General features: G+C 36.2%; 1 long non-coding RNA gene across 3 annotated transcripts in view; it reads right to left on the bottom strand.

Moving 5' to 3' along the window:
• Nucleotides 1-2,193: 2,193 nt before the first annotated feature.
• The window catches only part of LOC125084876 (uncharacterized), a 43,458-nt gene continuing 39,651 nt past the window's right edge, over nucleotides 2,194-6,000 (bottom strand). For all 3 annotated transcript variants that reach the window (XR_007122722.1, XR_007122721.1, XR_007122720.1), the window contains exon 6: nucleotides 2,194-2,482. This is a non-coding gene — a long non-coding RNA (uncharacterized LOC125084876). The remainder of the gene's footprint in view (nucleotides 2,483-6,000) is intronic.

The raw sequence follows: 6,000 nt of genomic DNA, 5'->3' as shown, positions 1-6,000 counted from the left end.
TCCTTATTCTCGAAACCTCTAAAGAAAAGCTAGAAGAGGAGTAGAAACGCTCTGAAAGGGATTTGAGCTTGAAAAGTTGGGGTTAAGGTGGTAGTGCTTCACAAAGCCAACTGCTCATCAGAATCCTCTTCGGAAGATTTTCAACATGCAAACCTAGTATAATCTGATTCACTATGGGTAGCAAAAGCCTGCAAACCTGTATTTGAGGCAAGCAATGCCCAGTTGCTCTGTGGTTGCCACCCATCATTGAAACCAATGGACTACATTCCCCAAAAGTCCCCTTCCAGGTTTAGGATTCTTTTAAAATAGCTTTTATAATATCTACCTCGTACTGAGCACATCTGTGAGGTGGGCTATGTATTTACATTCCATTCATAGTCTTTTCTAGTGCTTGTCCTATCACGTGGGGCTGGCTCTCTTTTATAAATGAGGAAAGTGATATACTTTTCAAGGTCCTGCAGCGATGAAGTAGAAAAGTACTAACACATGCTGCCCAGTGCCTATCTCTTTGTGCCTAAAAAGAGTTCCCTCTGGAATCAGAGGATCCAGGATAACAGAGAGAAGGTGCCTCCAGGAGGGTAGTAATGTCTGCGCACGTCTTGTGAGCAATGACTCTTTGTAAAGCCTTTTACCACACACGGAGCAATTGCAGTTACTAGTCTTCCAACCCACACCTGAGTCCTAAGTGACTTCTGTAGCATATGAGTGAAATTAATCCAAGTGACCGGGATAATGCAGAAGGGAATTGTAAGAGAATAATCTGGAAAAGCTTTCTCCAAATGCAATGTATTTATCTGATTAATACCTTGGCTTCCTGGCCACATTTCATGCAGAATTTTCTCCAACGGAGCTGACTGAGTAGGAATGAGGTGACTATGTAAAGCAAACTCAATACAAATGCAATCAGGTTGGCCAGTTTCAGCAGAGGGGCAGAGCCTGTATTATTACAAATGGCCATTTCTGATCCTTGTCAGTGGCAAAAAGGCAGCACGGGCATTGTGTGATGATCAGATAGCTCTATTCACCTCTTTGATTTATTTTTCCCTTCAGGATAGGACAAGAGAAGTAAGAAAGGCAGATTTTTTTCTCAACCCAAAGCAGACCAAATTTTGCCAAATAAAAATGATTCTGGATAAGTCAGATCTTAGGGCTCTTTCTTCATCAACAAAAAAAATCAGCATCCAGTGCTGTTGCTTCTAGCATTTTTTTATCAAGATATTTTTTATGAAGATACTGGCAGCTGCCATCAGTAGGACCCAGGGAGAAATGCATTACATTACCAAAATCATGAACAGCTGAGGCAAAGGCCAATTATTACATGTGTGCATAAACTACGTATTCATGTAAGAGCACTTAAATTATCTCTTTTGAATAATACCATTTACATTAGAGATAATGACCTTTCTGAAAACAACAGTGGGGGTAATTGTACAATTATGCTTACTCAGGTGTTTTGTGTTCTTCTATAATAAGACTACAACAACGGAAGCCAGATGGCCACTGAGACATGGTATGAGTTCTCTCTTGTTAAAAAGCAAAATTTAAAGTAATTCAACAGTAAATTTAAAGATAAACCTGGCTTCATGAAATGATCTATGAACTGGGTGGCATCCTATCCAGCAAATAGAAAGGAGCTCTATCCAACTGCAGAAAGGGATGGAAGGTTTATAAAGACAGAGCGAGGAAAAAGGAAGTTATTAGCAAACTCTGCATTATTTTAGGCAAGGTCCCCCTCCTCTGGGAATGGAAGGGGCTTATCAATGAATTACCTCCGGTGTTGACCCAGAAAGTCCAGTTTGGCTGGTGAAATGTTATATTCCTGAGGCCATTGAAACTGCAGTTAGATTAGGCAGTAAGTTTTGGCTTACTGATATAGGGCTTTCATGTAAATGACTCCATTTGGGGGCCTGTGGTTTTCTTTTTAACCCTCTTTACCCATGAATTGGGCTGTGTTGACATGGTCGGTGGTGTACAAAATATCTGAGATAACAAATCTTTTCAAATACAATCTGGACAGTGTTGAAAGAAATGAGAAGACTAAGTAGGAGCCTCTTGAAAATGAGACCGTAAACCTGAAACTAATACCACTGTTTGTTAACTAAATGGAATTTAAATAAAAACTTGAAAAAAAAAAGAAAATATCATAAGAGTGTTGTTGAAAGAAAAACCTAAGCATATTATAAATTTTGAGAGTTTATTTGAGCAAAAATTCATCCGAATTAGGCATAGCCAAACCGGAAGTGGTTTGCAGTGTCCCACTGAGAGGAACTAGGGGAAAGATTTAATAAAGAAGCAAATCAAGGAAATCATTTGATGGCCTCTTGCTGAAGTGGCTATATTATTTAAGAACGTCTACTTGGTGGTTTGTGACTGGTTATCCTTAGGTTTCCATTTTTAACCTTAAGGCATGGGTTTGGGTTGACTTGATCAGCATGAAATTTACCTCAGTCCAATGGCTTTCTTGTGGTAGACATGAAATTTGCTGTGGAAATAAGATTTGTACTACATCAGGTAAATAGCATGCATTCAGTAAATGTTACTGAACTGATTTGAATTAGGAATTTGATTAGGCATAGAAGCTAAAAATTATTAGGCATAATGCTTACATCAGGACTAAGCCTAGTACTTCCTTGGGGCCAGCTGCCTGTTTTTGTAAAGTTTTATTGGAACACAACCATGCCCCTGTGTTTACGTATTGTCTGTAGATGCTTTTGTGCTATGGTGGTAGAGTTTGAATAGTCCCACCAGAGACCACAAAGCCTTTAAACCTACAAGTATAAAATATTTAATGAGTCTTCATAAAATGTTTACCAGCACTTGTTCTACATATTTGTAATGGTGATGGTAGGAAATAAAAGAGGAGGTCTGAAATTGGACGGAAGGTAATGAGTTGAATTGAGGAATTGGCTTGGCAAACAGCTCCTGTCACTGTAAGAAAAATATTCAAAAAAAGGTGTAAAAATATAGATCGTGTGGTGTCCATACTATATCAAAAGATTTTCTCTACACTTAAGAAATACCAAGGTTTGGGATTTTTTTTTTTTTAACATAATAAACTCCTAAGCAAAGTCTGACCCTGTGATATGCTCAGAAAGTAAGGAATAAACAACAGCCAGATTTTTAGGAGAAAATGGGTAATTATTATCACTTTTTTGCCCCACGTCTTAAAACTATTTATGAAGAATAAAAAAGAGATCAGAATTGTGTATTAGAGTGTGGTCAGGAAATTAAAACCCCACTAGCTATTCCAGCAGTGAACTTATTATAGGATTTTTAGGTGGAGAAGGAGAGGCTAGGCTTCTTTGATATTGTAAGTCAGGATATTTCTGAACAGAGTCAGAAAGATTCCGCTTCAAGAGTTTTAACCTCCAAGTCCATCCAGCTAGTCCCACCAACCTTTCAGAACCTCACTCTGTCTCTATCAATGCCTTGTTTATGATAAGACAAATGCAGCAAGTCTGTGAATTCAATTTATGTTGTAATTCTGCAATACGAAGTAATAGATTTTACTGTGCAATTATCAGTAAAGTCATCCTTGCAGATATAAGAAAATAGAAAATATTTGGGGAATATTAAAGATGCACTCTAATTCCTTGATAATAATTTAAGTTGGGATTTAAAATTCAGAGGTTATAATTTTTTTTGTGACTTCTCCAGTACAGTCACAAATAGTCACCTTGCTTTCCCAGTTTTTTTAAAGCTTACAACCATATGTCTCCTACTATGTCCTCCAAATTTCTGGCTTAGTAAGTACATCATTATCTTCAAGCTTACAGCAAACCTCTGAATATTCACCTACATTGTACCACAAACATTTTACTACACTATGCATCCAGCCATAATCCATAACTTTCTCCATCTTATTGTTAATGGATTTAAATTACATATGTCATTATACTTAATCCTAAATATTTAATCACTAAAGTTCATATTTAATCACTAAAGTTCAATGTTTGTTTAGTTTTTGCTCCCTCCCCATTTAGGTAAGATTTATATATTAACGTTTATAAATGTTAACATTCACTGAGTTTTCATTCAAACCTGTGGAAATATTTCATTTCTTTTATTGTTTACAATATACTATAAAATTCTATTGATTTTTAGATAGTAATATCATTCTACAATCTTGCTAAATGCATTTTCTTGTTCTAGTAGTTGTTTCTTAGGTTTTATAAAATTGTTCCTGAAAACATTTATTTCTAAGATTGGGACCTCCAGTGTCATAATGAATAGAAGAGGGGGCAGGGATCCAATACATTTTGTTCCCAACCTTGAGAAGAAAGCATTCAGTATTTCACCATTCAGTAGAGGATATTAACTGTAGGTTTTTCATAGATGCTCTTGATTGCATTAAGGAAATGCTTTTCAAATTTCATTTTGAGAGTGTTTATGATGGATAAGTTACTTTTCAAATTTACTGCTGAAAATAGGGTAGCAGTCATATGGTTGAATAAATAAAGCAGTCATATGGTTGAACACATTTCTGCAATATTTAAGTTATTCTGGCAATTAATTCTTAGGTCTATTTGATTATTTGAAAAAGTCTTTCCTTGATTGATTTTTCAAAGATCTATTTTACGATTATAGAACTCTTACCAGATAGCTCTTATGCTCTTTGTTTACCTCCCCCTTTAAAACTTTAAAGATGTTGCTTCTTTGTTTTCTAGTTCCCTAAGTTCTGAAAAGGGATCTGTAGGAATCCATATTTTTTTCTTTATTTTATATTTCTTTTTCCTCTGGCTACCCAAAAGGTTATTCTTTTCTTTTTGTTTCAGGAGCTTGTCTATGATATGCCTGTGTGTATATCTGTTTGCTTTGGTTTAATCTTGTTTGGGGTTTTTTTTGTTAGTTTTTATCTTTCAAATTCTGAATAGGGATTTCTAAGCTGCTTCTATCTGGTTTGTTGTTGTTAATTAACTTTGGAAAAATTTTGGCCATTAACACTTCAAATATTTCTTTTTTAATTTTACACTCATTTTAATATTTCTTTTTTTATTTTAAATTTTTTTATAAACATAAAATGTATTTTTATCCCCAGGAGTACAGGTCTGTGAATCGCCAGGTTTACACATTTTACAGCACTCACCATAGCACATACACTCCTCAACACTTCAAATATTTCTTTTTTTTTTTAAGATTTTTATTTATTTGACAGAGAGAGATCACAAGTAGGCAGAGAGGCAGGCAGAGGGAGAGAGAGAGGGAAGCAGGCTCCCTACTGAGCAGAGAGCCCGATGCGGGACTCGATCCCAGGACCCTGAGATCATGACCTGAGCCAAAGGCAGCGGCCTAACCCACTGAGCCACCCAGGTGCCCCCGACACTTCAAATATTTCTTGAGCAAAAGTTTTTCCCTCTCCTCTTTTTGGGACCTCAATTACATATATATTAAATATAAGATACTGTCCCATGTTCTTAGATGTGCATAGGATTCTATCCTTCTTTTCCTTTTTTGTTTTACTTTAGACAATTTATGTTGACCCATTTTCAAATTTGCTGATAGTTCCTGTGTTGTGATCACCTTACTGAGAATGTATCAGATCATTGAAGTTCTTTGAAAACACCATATATGTATCTGTGTGTAAACTGTGTTATTTCTAGCATTTTAATTTCAATCTTTTTTTTTTTTATTCCTTTTGTGGTAAGAATAATATCCACCCAAATATATACATGATCCAATCCTCGGAACTGGTGAAAATGTTCTATTTCATGGTGAAAGGGACTGCTGAATATGTGATTGAGCTTAGGGCCTTATACAGAGAGCCCTGGATCACCGGGGTGGGCCTGACACACCAACTCTGTTTTAAGATGAGAAGGTATACGGTGATAATACATGCAAGGTTTAAACAACTCCAGTCATCCACTCTTCCCCGAATTCACATCCTTTGAAGTGTGTGAATGCATTTACAGCTCTCTCCATCATCATAAATCGTTGTTTTATATCTTCCCAACCCTTAAATCTGGGCTAGATTTTGACTTGCTTTGGGCAATGGAATTCATC

The sequence above is a fragment of the Lutra lutra genome, chromosome 14 (genome assembly GCF_902655055.1).
Source record: "Lutra lutra chromosome 14, mLutLut1.2, whole genome shotgun sequence".
In the NCBI taxonomy this organism is placed as follows: Eukaryota; Metazoa; Chordata; class Mammalia; order Carnivora; family Mustelidae; genus Lutra; species Lutra lutra.
Note: the sequence above shows the minus strand (reverse complement) of the source record. Positions and strands in the feature narration are given on the sequence as shown.